The sequence below is a fragment of the Carcharodon carcharias genome, chromosome 18 (genome assembly GCF_017639515.1).
Source record: "Carcharodon carcharias isolate sCarCar2 chromosome 18, sCarCar2.pri, whole genome shotgun sequence".
Taxonomy (NCBI): Eukaryota; Metazoa; Chordata; class Chondrichthyes; order Lamniformes; family Lamnidae; genus Carcharodon; species Carcharodon carcharias.
In genome coordinates, this window is record NC_054484.1 from 4,473,168 (window position 1) to 4,492,534 (window position 19,367).

The 19,367-nt window shown below is 51.2% G+C and overlaps 1 protein-coding gene across 1 annotated transcript in view; it reads right to left on the reverse strand.

The window, feature by feature from the left end:
* cadm2b (cell adhesion molecule 2b) overlaps nucleotides 1-19,367 on the reverse strand; it is a 707,416-nt gene that overhangs the window by 80,437 nt on the left and 607,612 nt on the right. The gene's annotated exons all lie outside the window — the stretch shown is intronic.

Genomic DNA, 19,367 nt, shown 5'->3' on the forward strand with positions numbered 1-19,367 from the left:
ATACAGACCTTAGACTGAATGCAACAGGCCTGGGGTATGGACAACACAGAACATTATGTGGAAAGTAGGCTGGGACTGCCTGTACAAGGCTAACCACCCTGGGTTTGTGCTACCAGGCCCCTGTTGGATTGTTGAACTGAAGCTCGGCACCCAGGGCAAGGGTTGCTGGGTCTGCATGGTTACCAGTTCCAAATCAGCTGTAAATTTAACTCTGCAGAAACTAAATCGTAGGTTCTCCGGTTATAGGCTTCCAGCACCTGCTATGTTCTTGGGAGAGCAAACTCGAAAATCTGGACTACAGTATCGTTCTACTCCTGACCTGAAATGGCCATGCTAAGCTGCTTTCGAAGAGTCAGTGGGTGTGAGAGTCAGGACCACAATACTAGAATCATATAGCGCAGTAGGAGACTATTCAGCCCACCGTGCCTGTACTAGTTCTTTTGAAAGAGCTATCCAATTAGCCCCTCTCCCCTCTGCTCTTCACCTAAGGCCCTGCAAGTTTTTCCTTCTTGAATATACACCCATCTCTCGTAGGCCTGTTTCTGGCCCTTGCTGTCAGTGCACAGCTGAACTCACAGGTGAGAAAGTGTCAGGGAAATCTCTGCAGTGCTGTAATCCAATCTCTGATCATCACACCCTGAGGTTAGCCGGACCCAATAAACTTACTCTTAAATTTAGACATGAATAAACAGCGTTACCTGCAATATGTACCTGCAATAGACATGCACATTAAAAATACACACACAATGGGAGGAAACAGAATACTAATACCCAGTCTTAAAGGCATTACATTAATAGTGTTATTGGCACTTTCCCTCCAGACATGAATTTCCCAGTCTCCTCCATTTCTGCTGAAGTCTCTGTCTGGCACTGAGGTACGAGCTTCACAGGGAGCACGGTGACCGACTAATCAGATAGTTGGGAAATTTCAAAACGATTAAGTCATGTGAAATATTACAAACCTTTTTTCTAACCCAATGACAGGGCCCCTTTTATAACCTACTAGCAAACATAACACTGCTATTCAAGAAATAGAGGAGAGAGAAAACAGGGCACCAGAGGCCAGTTAACCTGACATCAGTCACCAGGAAAATGCTGGAACCTGTTGTTAAATAAGTCTTAACAATGCAGTTAGAAAAATATAGTTTGATCAGACAGAGTGAGCATGGTTCTACAAAAGGGAAATAGTATTTGACATTAGGGAATAGGAATGCAACTAGTAAGGTAGATAAAGGGGAACCAGTAGATGTGGAGTACCTGGATTTCCAAAAGGCATTCGATAAGGTGCCACACAAATGGTTAATGCACAAGGTAAGAGCACACGGTTGGAGGTGATATACTAGCACAGATAATGGATTGGTTAATGGGCAGGAAGCAGAGTTATAACTAACGGATAACACAAGGATCAGGGTTGTGGCCTCAACTATTTACGATCTACATTAATGAAGAGTCTGAGAGTAATGTATCCAACTTTGCTGACAACACAAAGGTAGGTGGGAATGTAAACTGTGAGGGGGATACAAAGAGGCTGTAAAGAGATATAGACAGGTTAAGTGAGTGGGCAATGAGGTAGAATATAATTTTATAATTTGGAGAAGTGTGAGGTTAATAACTATGGTAAAAAGAATAGAAAAGCAGAATATTTTTTAAAGGTAGGAAACTTGGAAATGCTTATGTTTAGAAGAATCTGGGTGTAATTGCATAAGAAGCACAGAAAGTTAACAAGCAAATACAGCAAGCAACTAGGAAGATGTGATGACCTTTGAACAAGCAGCAGTACAGTAAGGATAATTTGTAACGTCTTTAAAATATCTGGGAATCTGTAATTGTTTTTAAGAAAGAGACTTTTAATTATATCAATTTATTATCAATTATAAAAGGATCAGTTGTAATTTTTTTGGATAATAAGAAATACTAGCCCATGTGATCTGGTGATCCTTGACCTGGGAGCAATATTAACAGGAAGTGAAGACCAGAAGCCACCTGGCTGACAGACACAAAGAGAGTTGCAAAACAAAGGAGAGCTGCAGACGCAAAGAGTTAGCAGACAGAGACAGAAAGAGGAGCACAGAATTCATGTGAGGTGAAGCCAGCTAAGCTCTCCACAAAAAGGTTGCTTTTCATTTTGGCAGTAAGGAGAAAAGTAGTGTTCCAGAAGCTCTTGGGGAAGTGATGTATGAGTGAGTTAAAAGGAACTGAGTCCTAAAAAGTGGTTCAAATATCTAAGGCATGTGAAAGGGCTGAGAGTTTTTTTTTATTCATTCACAAGATGTGGGCTTCGCTGCCTGGGGCAGCATTTATTGCCCATTCCTAGTTGCCCTTGAGAAGGTGGTGGTGAGATGCCTTCTTGAACTGCTGCAGGCCATGTGGTGTAGGTACACCCACAGTGCTGTTAGGGAAGGAGTTCCAGGATTATAACAAGGTGATGGTCTAGTGGTATTATCACTGGACTTGTAAACTGTGGGAGCTGCACTCATCCAGGCAAGTGGGGAGTATTCCATCACACTCCTGACTTGTGCCTTGTAGAGGGTGGACAGGCTCTGGGGAGTCAGGAGGTGAGTTACTCACCACAGGATTTCGAGTCTGACCTGCTCTTGCAGCCACAGTATTTATATGGCTAATCCAGTTCAGTTTCTGGTCAATGGTAACCCCCAGGATGTTGATAGTGGGGGATTCAGTGATGGTAATGCCATTGAATGTCAAAGGGCGATGGTTAGATTCTCTCTTGTTGGAGATGGTCATTGCCTGACACTTGTGTGGCACGAATGTTACTTGCCACTTGTCAGCCCAAGCCTGGATATTGTCCAGGACTTGCTGCATTTGGACTTGGACTGCTTCAGTATCTGAGGAGTTGCGAATGGTGCTGAACATTGTGCAATCATCAGCAAACATCCCCACTTCTGACCTTATGATGGAAGGGAGGTCTTTGATGAAGCAGCTGAAGATAGTTTGGCCGAGGACACTACCCTGAGGAACTCCTGCAGTGATGTCCTGGAGCTGAGATGATTGACCTCCAATAACCACAACCATGTTCCTTTGTGCTAGGTATGACTCCAACCAGCAGAGAGTTTTTCCCCTGATTCCCATTGACTCCAGTTTTGCTAGGGCTCCTTGATGCCACACTCGGTCAAATGCTGCCTTGATGTCAAGGGCAGTCACTCTCACCTCACCTCGAGAGTTTAGCTCTTTTGTCCATGTTTGAACCAAGGCTGTAATGAGGTCAGGAGCTGAGTGGCCCTGGTGGAACCCAAACTGAGCATCAGTGAGCAGGTTATTGCTAAGCAAGTGCCGCTTGATAGCACTGTTGATGACCACTTCCGTTACTTTACTGATAATCAAGGATAGACTGATGGGGCAGTAATTGGCTGGGTTGGATTGTCCTGCTTTTTGTGTACAAGATACCTGGGCAATTTTCCACATAGCTGGGTAGATGCCAGTGTTGTAGCTGTACTGGAACAGCTTGGCTAGGGGTGCAGCAAGTTCTGGAGCACAAGTTTTCAGTACTATTGCCAGAATATTGTCAGGGCCCAGAGCCTTTGCAGTATCCAGTATCTTCAGACATTTCTTGATATCATGTGGAGTGAGGGATATGCTGGGCCATGAGGTTACAGGTTGTGTTTGAGTACAATTCTGCTGCTGCTGATGGCCCACAGAACCTCATGGATGCCCAGTCTTGAGCTGCTAGATCTGTTTGAAATCCATCCCATTTAGCACCGTGGTAGTGCTACGCAACACGATCGAAGATATCCTTAATGTGAAAACAGGACTTTGTCTCCATGACTGTGTGGTGGTCTCTCCTACCGATACTGTCATGGACAGATGCATCTGTGACAGGCAGGTTGGTGAGGATGAGGTCAAGTATGTTTTTCCCTCTTGTTGGTTCCCTCACCGCCTGCTGTAGACCCAGTCTAGCAGCTATGTCATTTAGGACTCAGCTCAGTCAGTAGTGGTGCTACTGAGCTACTCTCGGTGATGGACATTGAAGTCCCCCACCCAGAGTACATTCTGTGCCCTTGCCACCCTCAGTGCTTCCTCCAAGTGGTGTTCAACATGGAGGAGCACTGATTCATCAGCTGAGGGAGGGAGGTACGTGGTAATCAGCAGGAGGTTTCCTTGCCCATGTTTGACCTGATGCCATGAGACTTCATGGGGTCCAGAGTCGATGTTGAGGACTCCCAGGACAACTCCCTCCTGACTGTATATCACTGTGCCCCCACCTCTGCTGGGTCTGTCCTGCTGGTGGGACAGGACATACCCAGGGATGGTGATGGTGGTGTCTGGAATATTATCTGTAAGATATGATTCTGTGAGGCTGTTGCTTGACTAGTCTGTGAGACAGCTCTCCCAATTTTGGCACTAGCCCCCAGGTGTTAGTAAGGAGGGCTTGGCAGGGCTGAGTTTGCCTTTGTCCTTTCTGGTGCCAAAATTGATGCTGGGTGGTCCGTCTGGTTTCATTCCTTTTTGTGACTTTGTAGTGGTTTGATACACTGAGTGTCTTGCTGGACCATTTCAGAGGGCATTTAAGAGTCAACCACATTGCTGTGGGTCTGGAGTCACATGTAGGCCAGAACAGGTAAGGACGGCAGATTCCCTTCCCTAAAGGACATTAGTGAACCAGATGGGTTTTTACAACAAACATTGTATCAGAAAACCAGGTTATGAACCGAGTGTTGTTGGTTGGTTGACTGTGGAAGAACTCCGGAAAGCCATACCAACAGGGCTGACCTGCTTCAACTGAGAGAGGCTTCATTGATGTGCACCTGATCGATGTTAACCGTACCAGGGACTTTGGATGAAATCTGTCTGCCAGTGAATGTGACTCGAGGGCCGAATGGATTGATTTGAAAAGATGTTGGGTTGCACATGGTACTGATTTGTGTGGGGAATGAAATGGGCGCTTTAGATTGTCTCAGACATATCTTTGTTGTATCAACTCTTTAAAGTGAAATTTACCTTTTTATTTAATTATCATTTGCCTGTTAATTCATGTTTAATTTCCATTAGTTCTGATTCATATTAAAGTACACACTACAAAAAGTGGAATCTTCTTGGTAATTTCTTCATTGGGGGTTTTCAGTAAATTTGGTTATTTTGGTTTACAGTTACCCCACAGGAACCCCAACAGAAAGCAATGGAATGTTGGCTTTTATTGCAAGGGGATTGGAATGCAGGAATAAAGAGATCTTGCTATTGTTGTCCAGGGTTTTGGTGAGACCACATCTGGAATACTGCGTGCAGTTTTAGTCTCCTCATTTAAGAAAGTATATATTTGTATTGGAGGCGATACAGTGAAGGTTCACCAGATTGGTCTCTGGGATGAGTGGGTTGTCTTTTGATGAGAGGCTGTGTAGATTGGATCTACAATGTCTGGAGTTTAGAAGGATGAGAGACAATCTCAGTTAAACAAACATGATTCTGAAGGGGTTTGATAGGGTAGATAGTGAGAGGCCATCTCCACTGGCTGGGGAATATAGAACACAGAGGCACAGAGTCAGGATAAGGGGCTGATCATTTAGGACTAAGATGAGGAGAAATTATGTCACTCAGAGCGCTGTGAATCTTTGGAATTCTCTACCCCAGAGGGTTGTGGATGCTCCATCCTTGAATATATTTAAAGCTGGGATAGACAGACTTTTGGTCTCTCAGGGAATTAAGGGAATGGGGAGTGGGCAGGAAGTTCATATTGAATGGCAGTGGATCCAAAGATTGCCGCAGTCTTTCATTCTCTGCAATAGTGATTTGTACATCACAGGCTGACTTCATAAACTGTGGGCATCAATGTGTAGAGAGGAAGTAGGACGCACTCAGAGATCAGGGATACTAGAAAGACATTAGGGAGGCTGACAGTCAGCTACATGGGACAGTTGGGGCAGGTAGGTATATCGGAAAGTGACACGAAGCCAATATATCGCTCACTCACAAAGCACCAGATGGATACCTTAAGCTGACTGAAATTCGTGGCTGAATACATTGAGACTCACTGGCTTCCACTGTCCCTGCATTGCCTTATTAATGGAGTCAAAATCCCTTCCTAACAGCACTGTGATTGTACCTACACCACATGGACTGCAGCGGCTCAAGAAGGCAGCTCACCACCACCTTCTCAAAGGCAACTAGGGATGGGAAAAAACTGCTGGCCCAGCCAACGATACCCACATCCCGTGAATGAATGAATAAAAAGAAAGTGGGGTAGCTGGAAATCCTGGAGATTTTCTTGCAATGTTTGATACAAAGTACTTTCAATAAATTCACATAAAGATTACAGGTGCTATACTTAGGAATTGAAGAGGGGCAGACATAACAAAAACAAGGAAGTTATGATAAAATTGGATAAAATATTGGTTCAGACTTAACTGGAGTATTGGGTCCAACAAACACTCCCAGGACAGGTACAGCACGGGGTTAGATAAAGAGTAAAGTTCCCTCTACACTGTCCCCATCAAACACTCCCAGGACAGGTACAGCACGGGGTTAGATACAGAGTAAAGCTCCCTCTACACTGTCCCCATCAAACGCTCCCAGGACAGATACAGCACGGTGTTAGATACAGATTAAAGCTCCCTCTACACTGTTCCCATCAAACACTCCCAGGACAGGTACAGCACGGGGTTAGATACAGGGTAAAGTTCCCTCTACACTGTCCCCATCAAACACTCCCAGGACAGGTACAGCACGGGGTTAGATACAGAGTAAAGCTCTCTCGACACTGTCCCCATCAAACACTCCCAGGACAGGTACAGCAGGGGTTAGATACAGAGTAAATCTCCGTCTACACTGTCCCCATCAAACACTCCCAGGACAGGTACAGCATGGGGATAGATACAGAGTAAAGCTCCCTCTACAATGTCCCCATCAAACATCCCAGGACAGGTACAGCACGGGGTTAGATACTGAGTAACGCTCCCTCTGCACTGTCCCCATCAAACACTCCCAGGACAGGTACAGCACGGGGTTAGATACAGAGTAAAGCTCCCTCTACACTGTCCCCATCAAACACTCCCAGGACAGGTACAGCACGGGGTTAGATACAGAGTAAAGCTCCCTCTATACTGTCCTAAACATTTGCCTCAGATGCTGCTCCTGAAGGATACCTTCACTGCATTTATTTGCTTCTTTTGAATTTCTCTCTGTCACCTTCGCACAGTTAGATACAGTAATAGATACTGAACCTCAGCTGTCTCCTTGATCCTGCTCTCACCATGATCCTGCGCTCTCTGTGTAATCTCTCTCAGTAATTTTGTGCCTGATGATGTGTAGCATTCAGCTGTAACACCAACTTCACTGGGATACGGAGACTCGACACCTTGCAGGCACGAGGCAGAACACCCAAAAGCCTGGAAGGTTCCATAGTGGACCCCAAAACTGAGGGGATTGTGTTCCAGTTTGATTTTTAACCTGTCTGTTGAGAGAAAAACTGGAATGCTGAACAATGAAATAAAAATAATATTTGGACAAATTATGCAACAGGTCACCCTTACTGAGACTCGCTTTTTAAATCCAGATCATTAATTGAATTTAAATTCCACCAGCTGTCATATTGGGATTTGAATCCATCTCCCCAGAGAATTAACCTGGGTCTAGTGACATTTCCACAATACCACCATCTCCCGGGTGTTTTTAAGAGCAGCAGGGAATTTATGTCCTGCACAGACTTGCATGGTTATGGCTTGCACATTTTCTACATTACAACAGTGACTTGGAAATTACTTCTTTGGCTGTACAGCGCTTTGAAATGTTGAGATGCTGTGAACTGTACGATGTAAATGCAAGTCTTTCTTTCACTATGTGGTGTCCCTCAATCCCTAAGAAACTGATAAGCTTGAAACAGAACTTCAGACTTCAACTCTACAACTACAGTGAAGGAAATTCTGTACCAGATACTTCGAGTACGACATAGCCACTATAGTGCTAAAAACATACCCCGCTTGAGAAAGTTCAATGTTGGGCAGTTCATTTTGTTACAAACAATTCCTCACAACTGGTGTTTACCAGCTGGTCATGTCGTTCAGCTGGCACAGTCTCCAGAACAGACAAAAAACTCAAAGCTGGACGAGTCTCTATAAAATTTTGAATGAACAATAAAATATTTCTAAATAGTACATTCAGCCCAAAAATGACTGAACTGGAAGGGTTCATAGTCAACAGCTCCAACTGTACACAAGCCAATGTGCTCCCTTGGGAAACACCTTATTCCCGAAGGACAATTTAGGACTGGAACAATCTTTAAAAAAACTTGATCTCCACGGTCTCTAACCATTCTTTTAAGGAAAATCTGTTTAGCAATTTTAATCACTGTGGCCATCAATTGATTAATTGAGCATGACCTGTGAGGATTCCCTATTGGGAGGCTATGGAGGGAAACCTTACCAAGTGTCAAGTAAGCCCCAGAGTTAGTGAACACTCCCCTGTACTGTGAGCCAGTGCTTGGTCTGTGATTCCAGTGAACAGTGCGCATTCCCCGTACAGTGAGCCAGTGTTTGGAGTGTGAATCCAATGAGCACTCCCCTGTACAATAAGCCAGTGCTTGGAGTATGAATCCAATGAGCACTCCCCTGAACTGTGAGCCAGTGTTTGGAGTGTGATTCCAGTTCCAATCCTAAAGCACACAAACAATTGAATTATAACTAAATCTTCATGGTGGGAACATGAATGAATATCCTGTTTATTACTGAACCAACCAGATTTGCTGTTGCTGAAAACCAAGCTTTCCAGTAAACACAATCCTTCTTGACAGGGATTGTGTTTGGAAAGAAGATAATGGCAAGATAACTGTGCGTTACCACCAGCGGGGAACAGTTCACACTCAGTTTTCTTCACAATAAAATCAATCCAAGAGAAAATCAGGCAAGAGTGCAGTGGGCAGAAAAATTGATTTGACCCACACACAGACTCACTGGGGTACAGTCCCACACACACTGACTCTCACTGGGGTACAGGTCCCACACACACTGACTCTCACTGGGGTACGGGTCCCACACACACTGACTCTCACTGGGGTACGGGTCCCACACACACTGACTGTCACTGGGGTACGGGTCCCACACACACTGACTGTCACTGGGGTACGGGTCCCACACACACTGACTCTCACTGGGGTACAGATCCACACACACTGACTCTCACTGGGGTACGGTTCCCACACACACTGACTCTCACTGGGGTACAGTCCCACAGACACTGACTCTCACTGGGGTACGGGTCCCACACACACTGACTCTCACTGGGGTACAGTCCCACACACACTGACTCTCACTGGGGTACGGGGCCCACACACACTGACTGTCACTGGGGTACGGGTCCCACACACACTGACTGTCACTGGGGTACAGGTCCCACACACACTGACTCTCACTGGGGTACAGGTACCACACACACTGACTGTCACTGGGGTACGGGTCCCACACACACTGACTCTCACTGGGGTACAGGTCCCACACACACTGACTCTCACTGGGGTACAGGTCCCACACGCACTGACTCTCACTGGGGTACGGGTCCCACACACACTGACTCTCACTGGGGTACGGGTCCCACACACACTGACGCTCACTGGGGGACAGGTCCCACACACACTGACTCTCACTGGGGTACAGGTCCCACACACACTGACTCTCACTGGGGTACGGGTCCCACACACACTGACTCTCACTGGGGTACGGGTCCCACACACACTGACTCTCACTGGGGTACAGGTCCCACACACACTGACTGTCACTGGGGTACGGATCTCACACACACTGACTCTCACTGGGGTACAGGTCCCACACACACTGACTCTCACTGGGGTACAGGTACCACACACACTGACTGTCACTGGGGTACGGGTCCCACACACACTGACTCTCAATGGGGTACAGGTACCACACACACTGACTCTCACTGGGGTACGGGTCCCACACACACTGACTGTCACTGAGGTACGGGTCCCACACACACTGACTCTCACTGGGGTACAGGTCCCACACACACTGACTCTCACTGGGGTACAGGTCCCACACACACTGACTCTCACTGGGGTACGGGGCCCACACACACTGACGCTCACTGGGGGACAGGTCCCACACACACTGACTCTCACTGGGGTACAGGTCCCACACACACTGACTCTCACTGGGGTACGGGTCCCACACATACTGACTCTCACTGGGGTACGGGTCCCACACACACTGACTCTCACTGGGGTACAGGTCCCACACACACTGACTCTCACTGGGGTACGGATCTCACACACACTGACTCTCACTGGGGTACAGGTCCCACACACACTGACTCTCACTGGGGTACAGGTACCACACACACTGACTGTCACTGGGGTACGGGTCCCACACACACTGACTCTCACTGGGGTACAGGTCCCACACACACTGACTCTCACTGGGGTACGGGTCCCACACACACTGACTCTCACTGGGGTACAGGTACCACACACACTGACTGTCACTGGGGTACGGGTCCCACACACACTGACTCTCACTGGGGTACAGGTCCCACACACACTGACTCTCACTGGGGTACGGGTCCCACACACACTGACTCTCACTGGGGTACGGGTCCCACACACACTGACTCTCACTGGGGTACGGGTCCCACACACACTGACTCTCACTGGGGTACTGGTCCCACACACACTGACTCTCACTGGGGTACGGATCTCACACACACTGACTCTCACTGGGGTACAGGTCCCACACACACTGACTCTCACTGGGGTACAGGTACCACACACACTGACTGTCACTGGGGTACGGGTCCCACACACACTGACTCTCACTGGGGTACAGGTCCCACACACACTGACTCTCACTGGGGTACGGGTCCCACACACACTGACTCTCACTGGGGTACGGGTCCCACACACACTGACTGTCACTGGGGTACGGGTCCCACACACACTGACTCTCACTGGGGTACAGACCCACACACACTGACTCTCACTGGGGTACGGGTCCCACACACACTGACTCTCACTGGGGTACAGTCCCACAGACACTGACTCTCACTGGGGTACGGGTCCCACACACACTGACTCTCACTGGGGTACAGTCCCACACACACCGACTCTCACTGGGGTACGGGGCCCACACACACTGACTGTCACTGGGGTACGGGTCCCACACACACTGACTGTCACTGGGGTACAGGTCCCACACACACTGACTCTCACTGGGGTACAGGTACCACACACACTGACTGTCACTGGGGTACGGGTCCCACACACACTGACTCTCACTGGGGTACGGGTCCCACACACACTGACTCTCACTGGGGTACAGGTCCCACACACACTGACTCTCACTGGGGTACGGATCTCACACACACTGACTCTCACTGGGGTACAGGACCCACACACACTGACTCTCACTGGGGTACAGGTACCACACACACTGACTGTCACTGGGGTACGGGTCCCACACACACTGACTCTCACTGGGGTACAGGTCCCACACACACTGACTCTCACTGGGGTACGGGTCCCACACACACTGACTCTCACAGCGGTACAGCTCCCATACACACTGACTCTCACTGGGGTACGGATCTCACACACACTGACTGTCACTGGGGTACGGATCTCACACACACTGACTCTCACTGGGGTACGGGTCCCACACACACTGACTCTCACTGGGGTACAGGTCCCACACACACTGACTCTCACTGGGGTACGGATCTCACACACACTGACTCTCACTGGGGTACAGGTCCCACACACACTGACTCTCACTGGGGTACGGGTCCCACACACACTGAATCTCACTGGGGTACGGGGCCCACACACACTGACTCTCACTGGGGTACGGGTCCCACACACACTGACTCTCACTGGGGTACGGGTCCCACACACACTGACTCTCACTGGGGTACGGATCTCACACACACACTGACTCTCACTGGGGTACGGGTCCCACACACACACTGACTCTCACTGGGGTACAGGTCCCACACACACTGACTCTCACTGGGGTACGGATCTCACACACACTGACTCTCACTGGGGTACGGATCTCACAGACACTGACTCTCACTGGGGTACAGGTCCCACACACACTGACTCTCACTGGGGTACGGATCTCACACACACTGACTCTCACTGGGGAACAGGTCCCACACGCACTGACTCTCACTGGGGTACAGGTACCACACACACTGACTGTCACTGGGGTACGGGTCCCACACACACTGACTCTCACTGGGGTACAGGTCCCACACACACTGACTCTCACTGGGGTACGGGTCCCACACACACTGACTCTCACTGGGGTACAGGTACCACACACACTGACTGTCACTGGGGTACGGGTCCCACACACACTGACTCTCACTGGGGTACAGGTCCCACACACACTGACTCTCACTGGGGTACGGGTCCCACACACACTGACTCTCACTGGGGTACGGGTCCCACACACACTGACTCTCACTGGGGTACGGGTCCCACACACACTGACTCTCACTGGGGTACGGGTCCCACACACACTGACTCTCACTGGGGTACGGATCTCACACACACTGACTCTCACTGGGGTACAGGTCCCACACACACTGACTCTCACTGGGGTACAGGTACCACACACACTGACTTTCACTGGGGTACGGGTCCCACACACACTGACTCTCACTGGGGTACAGGTCCCACACACACTGACTCTCACTGGGGTACGGGTCCCACACACACTGACTGTCACTGGGGTACGGGTCCCACACACACTGACTCTCACTGGGGTACAGGTCCCACACACACTGACTCTCACTGGGGTACGGGTCCCACACACACTGACTCTCACTGGGGTACAGGTACCACACACACTGACTGTCACTGGGGTACGGGTCCCACACACACTGACTCTCACTGGGGTACAGGTCCCACACACACTGACTCTCACTGGGGTACGGGTCCCACACACACTGACTCTCACTGGGGTACGGGTCCCACACACACTGACTCTCACTGGGGTACGGGTCCCACACACACTGACTCTCACTGGGGTACGGGTCCCACACACACTGACTCTCACTGGGGTACGGATCTCACACACACTGACTCTCACTGGGGTACAGGTCCCACACACACTGACTCTCACTGGGGTACAGGTACCACACACACTGACTTTCACTGGGGTACGGGTCCCACACACACTGACTCTCACTGGGGTACAGGTCCCACACACACTGACTCTCACTGGGGTACGGGTCCCACACACACTGACTGTCACTGGGGTACGGGTCCCACACACACTGACTGTCACTGGGGTACGGGTCCCACACACACTGACTCTCACTGGGGTACAGACCCACACACACTGACTCTCACTGGGGTACGGTTCCCACACACACTGACTCTCACTGGGGTACAGTCCCACAGACACTGACTCTCACTGGGGTACGGGTCCCACACACACTGACTCTCACTGGGGTACAGTCCCACACACACCGACTCTCACTGGGGTACGGGGCCCACACACACTGACTGTCACTGGGGTACGGGTCCCACACACACTGACTGTCACTGGGGTACAGGTCCCACACACACTGACTCTCACTGGGGTACAGGTACCACACACACTGACTGTCACTGGGGTACGGGTCCCACACACACTGACTCTCACTGGGGTACAGACCCACACACACTGACTCTCACTGGGGTACGGTTCCCACACACACTGACTCTCACTGGGGTACGGATCTCACACACACGGACTCTCACTGGGGTACAGGTCCCACACACACTGACTCTCACTGGGGTACAGGTACCACACACACTGACTGTCACTGGGGTACGGGTCCCACACACACTGACTCTCACTGGGGTACGGGTCCCACACACACTGACTGTCACTGGGGTACGGGTCCCACACACACTGACTGTCACTGGGGTACGGGTCCCACACACACTGACTCTCACTGGGGTACAGACCCACACACACTGACTCTCACTGGGGTACGGTTCCCACACACACTGACTCTCACTGGGGTACAGTCCCACACACACTGACTCTCACTGGGGTACGGGTCCCACACACACTGACTCTCACTGGGGTACAGTCCCACACACACCGACTCTCACTGGGGTACGGGGCCCACACACACTGACTGTCACTGGGGTACGGGTCCCACACACACTGACTGTCACTGGGGTACAGGTCCCACACACACTGACTCTCACTGGGGTACAGGTACCACACACACTGACTGTCACTGGGGTACGGGTCCCACACACACTGACTCTCACTGGGGTACAGGTCCCACACACACTGACTCTCACTGGGGTACGGGTCCCACACACACTGACTCTCACTGGGGTACGGGTCCCACACACACTGACTGTCACTGGGGTACGGGTCCCACACACACTGACTCTCACTGGGGTACAGACCCACACACACTGACTCTCACTGGGGTACGGTTCCCACACACACTGACTCTCACTGGGGTACAGTCCCACAGACACTGACTCTCACTGGGGTACGGGTCCCACACACACTGACTCTCACTGGGGTACAGTCCCACACACACCGACTCTCACTGGGGTACGGGGCCCACACACACTGACTGTCACTGGGGTACGGGTCCCACACACACTGACTGTCACTGGGGTACAGGTCCCACACACACTGACTCTCACTGGGGTACAGGTACCACACACACTGACTGTCACTGGGGTACGGGTCCCACACACACTGACTCTCACTGAGGTACAGGTCCCACACACACTGACTGTCACTGGGGTACGGGTCCCACACACACTGACTCTCACTGGGGTACAGGTCCCACACACACTGACTCTCACTGGGGTACAGGTCCCACACACACTGACTCTCACTGGGGTACGGGTCCCACACACACTGACTCTCACTGGGGTACGGGTCCCACACACACTGACTCTCACTGGGGTACAGGTCCCACACACACTGACTCTCACTGGGGTACGGATCTCACACACACTGACTCTCACTGGGGTACAGGTCCCACACACACTGACTCTCACTGGGGTACAGGTACCACACACACTGACTGTCACTGGGGTACGGGTCCCACACACACTGACTCTCACTGGGGTACAGGTCCCACACACACTGACTCTCACTGGGGTACGGGTCCCACACACACTGACTGTCACTGGGGTACGGGTCCCACACACACTGACTGTCACTGGGGTACGGGTCCCACACACACTGACTCTCACTGGGGTACAGACCCACACACACTGACTCTCACTGGGGTACGGGTCCCACACACACTGACTCTCACTGGGGTACAGTCCCACACACACTGACTCTCACTGGGGTACGGGTCCCACACACACTGACTGTCACTGGGGTACGGGTCCCACACACACTGACTGTCACTGGGGTACGGGTCCCACACACACTGACTCTCACTGGGGTACGGGTCCCACACACACTGACTCTCACTGGGGTACAGGTCCCACACACACTGACTCTCACTGGGGTACGGATCTCACTCACACTGACTCTCACTGGGGTACAGGTCCCACACACACTGACTCTCACTGGGGTACAGGTACCACACACACTGACTGTCACTGGGGTACGGGTCCCACACACACTGACTCTCACTGGGGTACAGGTCCCACACACACTGACTCTCACTGGGGTACGGGTCCCACACACACTGACTCTCACTGCGGTACAGGTCCCATACACACTGACTCTCACTGGGGTACGGATCTCACACACACTGACTGTCACTGGGGTACGGATCTCACACACACTGACTCTCACTGGGGTACGGGTCCCACACACACTGACTCTCACTGGGGTACAGGTCCCACACACACTGACTCTCACTGGGGTACGGATCTCACACACACTGACTCTCACTGGGGTACAGGTCCCACACACACTGACTCTCACTGGGGTACGGGTCCCACACACACTGACTCTCACTGGGGTACGGGTCCCACACACACTGACTCTCACTGGGGTACGGGTCCCACACACACTGAATCTCACTGGGGTACGGGGCCCACACACACTGACTCTCACTGGGGTACGGGTCCCACACACACTGACTCTCACTGGGGTACGGGTCCCACACACACTGACTCTCACTGGGGTACGGATCTCACACACACACTGACTCTCACTGGGGTACGGGTCCCACACACACACTGACTCTCACTGGGGTACAGGTCCCACACACACTGACTCTCACTGGGGTACGGATCTCACACACACTGACTCTCACTGGGGTACGGATCTCACAGACACTGACTGTCACTGGGGTACAGGTCCCACACACACTGACTCTCACTGGGGTACGGATCTCACACACACTGACTCTCACTGGGGTACAGGTCCCACACACACTGACTCTCACTGGGGTACAGGTACCACACACACTGACTGTCACTGGGGTACGGGTCCCACACACACTGACTCTCACTGAGGTACAGGTCCCACACACACTGACTGTCACTGGGGTACGGGTCCCACACACACTGACTCTCACTGGGGTACAGGTCGCACACACACTGACTCTCACTGGGGTACAGGTCCCACACACACTGACTCTCACTGGGGTACGGGTCCCACACACACTGACTCTCACTGGGGTACGGGTCCCACACACACTGACGCTCACTGGGGGACAGGTCCCACACACACTGACTCTCACTGGGGTACAGGTCCCACACACACTGACTGTCACTGGGGTACGGGTCCCACACACACTGACTCTCACTGGGGTACGGGTCCCACACACACTGACTCTCACTGGGGTACAGGTCCCACACACACTGACTCTCACTGGGGTACGGATCTCACACACACTGACTCTCACTGGGGTACAGGTCCCACACACACTGACTCTCACTGCGGTACGGGTCCTACACACACTGACTCTCACTGGGGTACAGGTCCCACACACACTGACTCTCACTGGGGTACAGGTACCACACACACTGACTGTCACTGGGGTACGGGTCCCACACACACTGACTCTCACTGGGGTACAGGTCCCACACACACTGACTCTCACTGGGGTACGGGTCCCACACACACTGACTCTCACTGGGGTACGGGTCCCACACACACTGACTCTCACTGGGGTACGGGTCCCACACACACTGACTCTCACTGGGGTACAGGTCCCACACACACTGACTCTCACTGGGGTACGGATCTCACACACACTGACTCTCACTGGGGTACAGGTCCCACACACACTGACTCTCACTGGGGTACAGGTACCACACACACTGACTGTCACTGGGGTACGGGTCCCACACACACTGACTCTCACTAGGGTACAGGTCCCACACACACTGACTCTCACTGGGGTACGGGTCCCACACACACTGACTCTCACTGCGGTACAGGTCCCATACACACTGACTCTCACTGGGGTACGGATCTCACACACACTGACTGTCACTGGGGTACGGATCTCACACACACTGACTCTCACTGGGGTACGGGTCCCACACACACTGACTCTCACTGGGGTACAGGTCCCACACACACTGACTCTCACTGGGGTACGGATCTCACACACACTGACTCTCACTGGGGTACAGGTCCCACACACACTGACTCTCACTGGGGTACGGGTCCCACACACACTGACTCTCACTGGGGTACGGGTCCCACACACACTGACTCTCACTGGGGTACGGGTCCCACACACACTGAATCTCACTGGGGTACGGGGCCCACACACACTGACTCTCACTGGGGTACGGGTCCCACACACACTGACTCTCACTGGGGTACGGGTCCCACACACACTGACTCTCACTGGGGTACGGATCTCACACACACACTGACTCTCACTGGGGTACGGGTCCCACACACACACTGACTCTCACTGGGGTACTAACCCACACACACTGACTCTCACTGGGGTACGGATCTCACACACACTGACTCTCACTGGGGTACGGATCTCACAGACACTGACTCTCACTGGGGTACAGGTCCCACACACACTGACTCTCACTGGGGTACAGGTCCCACACACACCGACTCTCACTGGGGTACCGGTCCCACACACACACTGACTCTCACTGGGGTACCGGTCCCACACACACACTGACTGTCACTGGGGTACGGGTCCCACACACACTGACTCTCACTGGGGTACAGGTACCACACACACTGACTGTCACTGGGGTACGGGTCCCACACACACTGACTCTCACTGGGGTACAGGTCCCACACACACTGACTCTCACTGGGGTACGGGTCCCACACACACTGACTCTCACTGGGGTACGGGTCCCACACACACTGACTCTCAGTGGGGTACAGGTCCCACGCACACTGACTCTCACTGGGGTACTGGTCCCACACACACACTGACTCTCACTGGGATACGGGTCTCACACACACTGACTCTCACTGGGTTACGGGTCCCACACACACTGACTCTCACTGGGGTACGGGTCCCACACACACTGACTCTCACTGGGGTACGGGTCCCACACACACTGACTCTCACTGGGGTACGGGTCCCACACACACTGACTCTCACTGGGGTACGGATTGCAGGGGTTTGATTTCCCAGCTCTGTGCTGCTGACTCATACCTGGAACTGATGCTATATCAGGGTAAGCTGCTGAGGTGTTTTTAAAACTCCTGTCATGTACCAGCTGCAGGATTTGTCTATCGGAACTGGTGAGTCACAATAATATTATTTGTGATGTTTACTGGAGGGACAGATATGTTTCTCGAAAGGTCAGAATCATTATACTGGGCTAATTTTGTTAGTCTCATTACCATTTACTGTTAATGATCAGAACATTTCCATCCAAAGAGGAATCACCTCGTGTTCTGAGCACCGAGTTAAAGAGCATTTGTGGAATAATGATGTTCGAGAGAAAGAAAATGACGAGTGCTAATGATGATGGGGAGAGTAATTACCAGGTGCTAAGTATTGTCGGCCCACACAAACAGTGAATCTGTGGGACCTCCAGAGATGAAAGGTCGTTCGTTTACCATTCCTGTGACTTACACTGAAAAGCCTCAGATTAATTAATAATTTCTTTCCCTTGTTCCAATTACTTAGCCACACCAAGTGGTGTGATCACCCTGGTTATTTAATGAGCTGTCAGCTTCATCATTTTAAAATAAAAATAACAAGGCTTTCAGGGAGAACCAATGTATTTCAGCAATTCAGCAGCTTCCCCTGCTGGAACATTGTCATTTACTGATCCTGGTTAATGTACACATACAGAGTTTTAAAAAATTCTTTCTCGGGATGTGGCCAGCATTTATTGCCCATCCCTAATTGCCCTTGAGAAGGTGGTGGGGAGCTGCCTTCTTGATTGCAACTTAAGTGTCTTGCTCGGCCATTTCTGAAAGCAGTTAAGAGTTAACCACGTTGCTGTGGGTCTGGAGTCACAT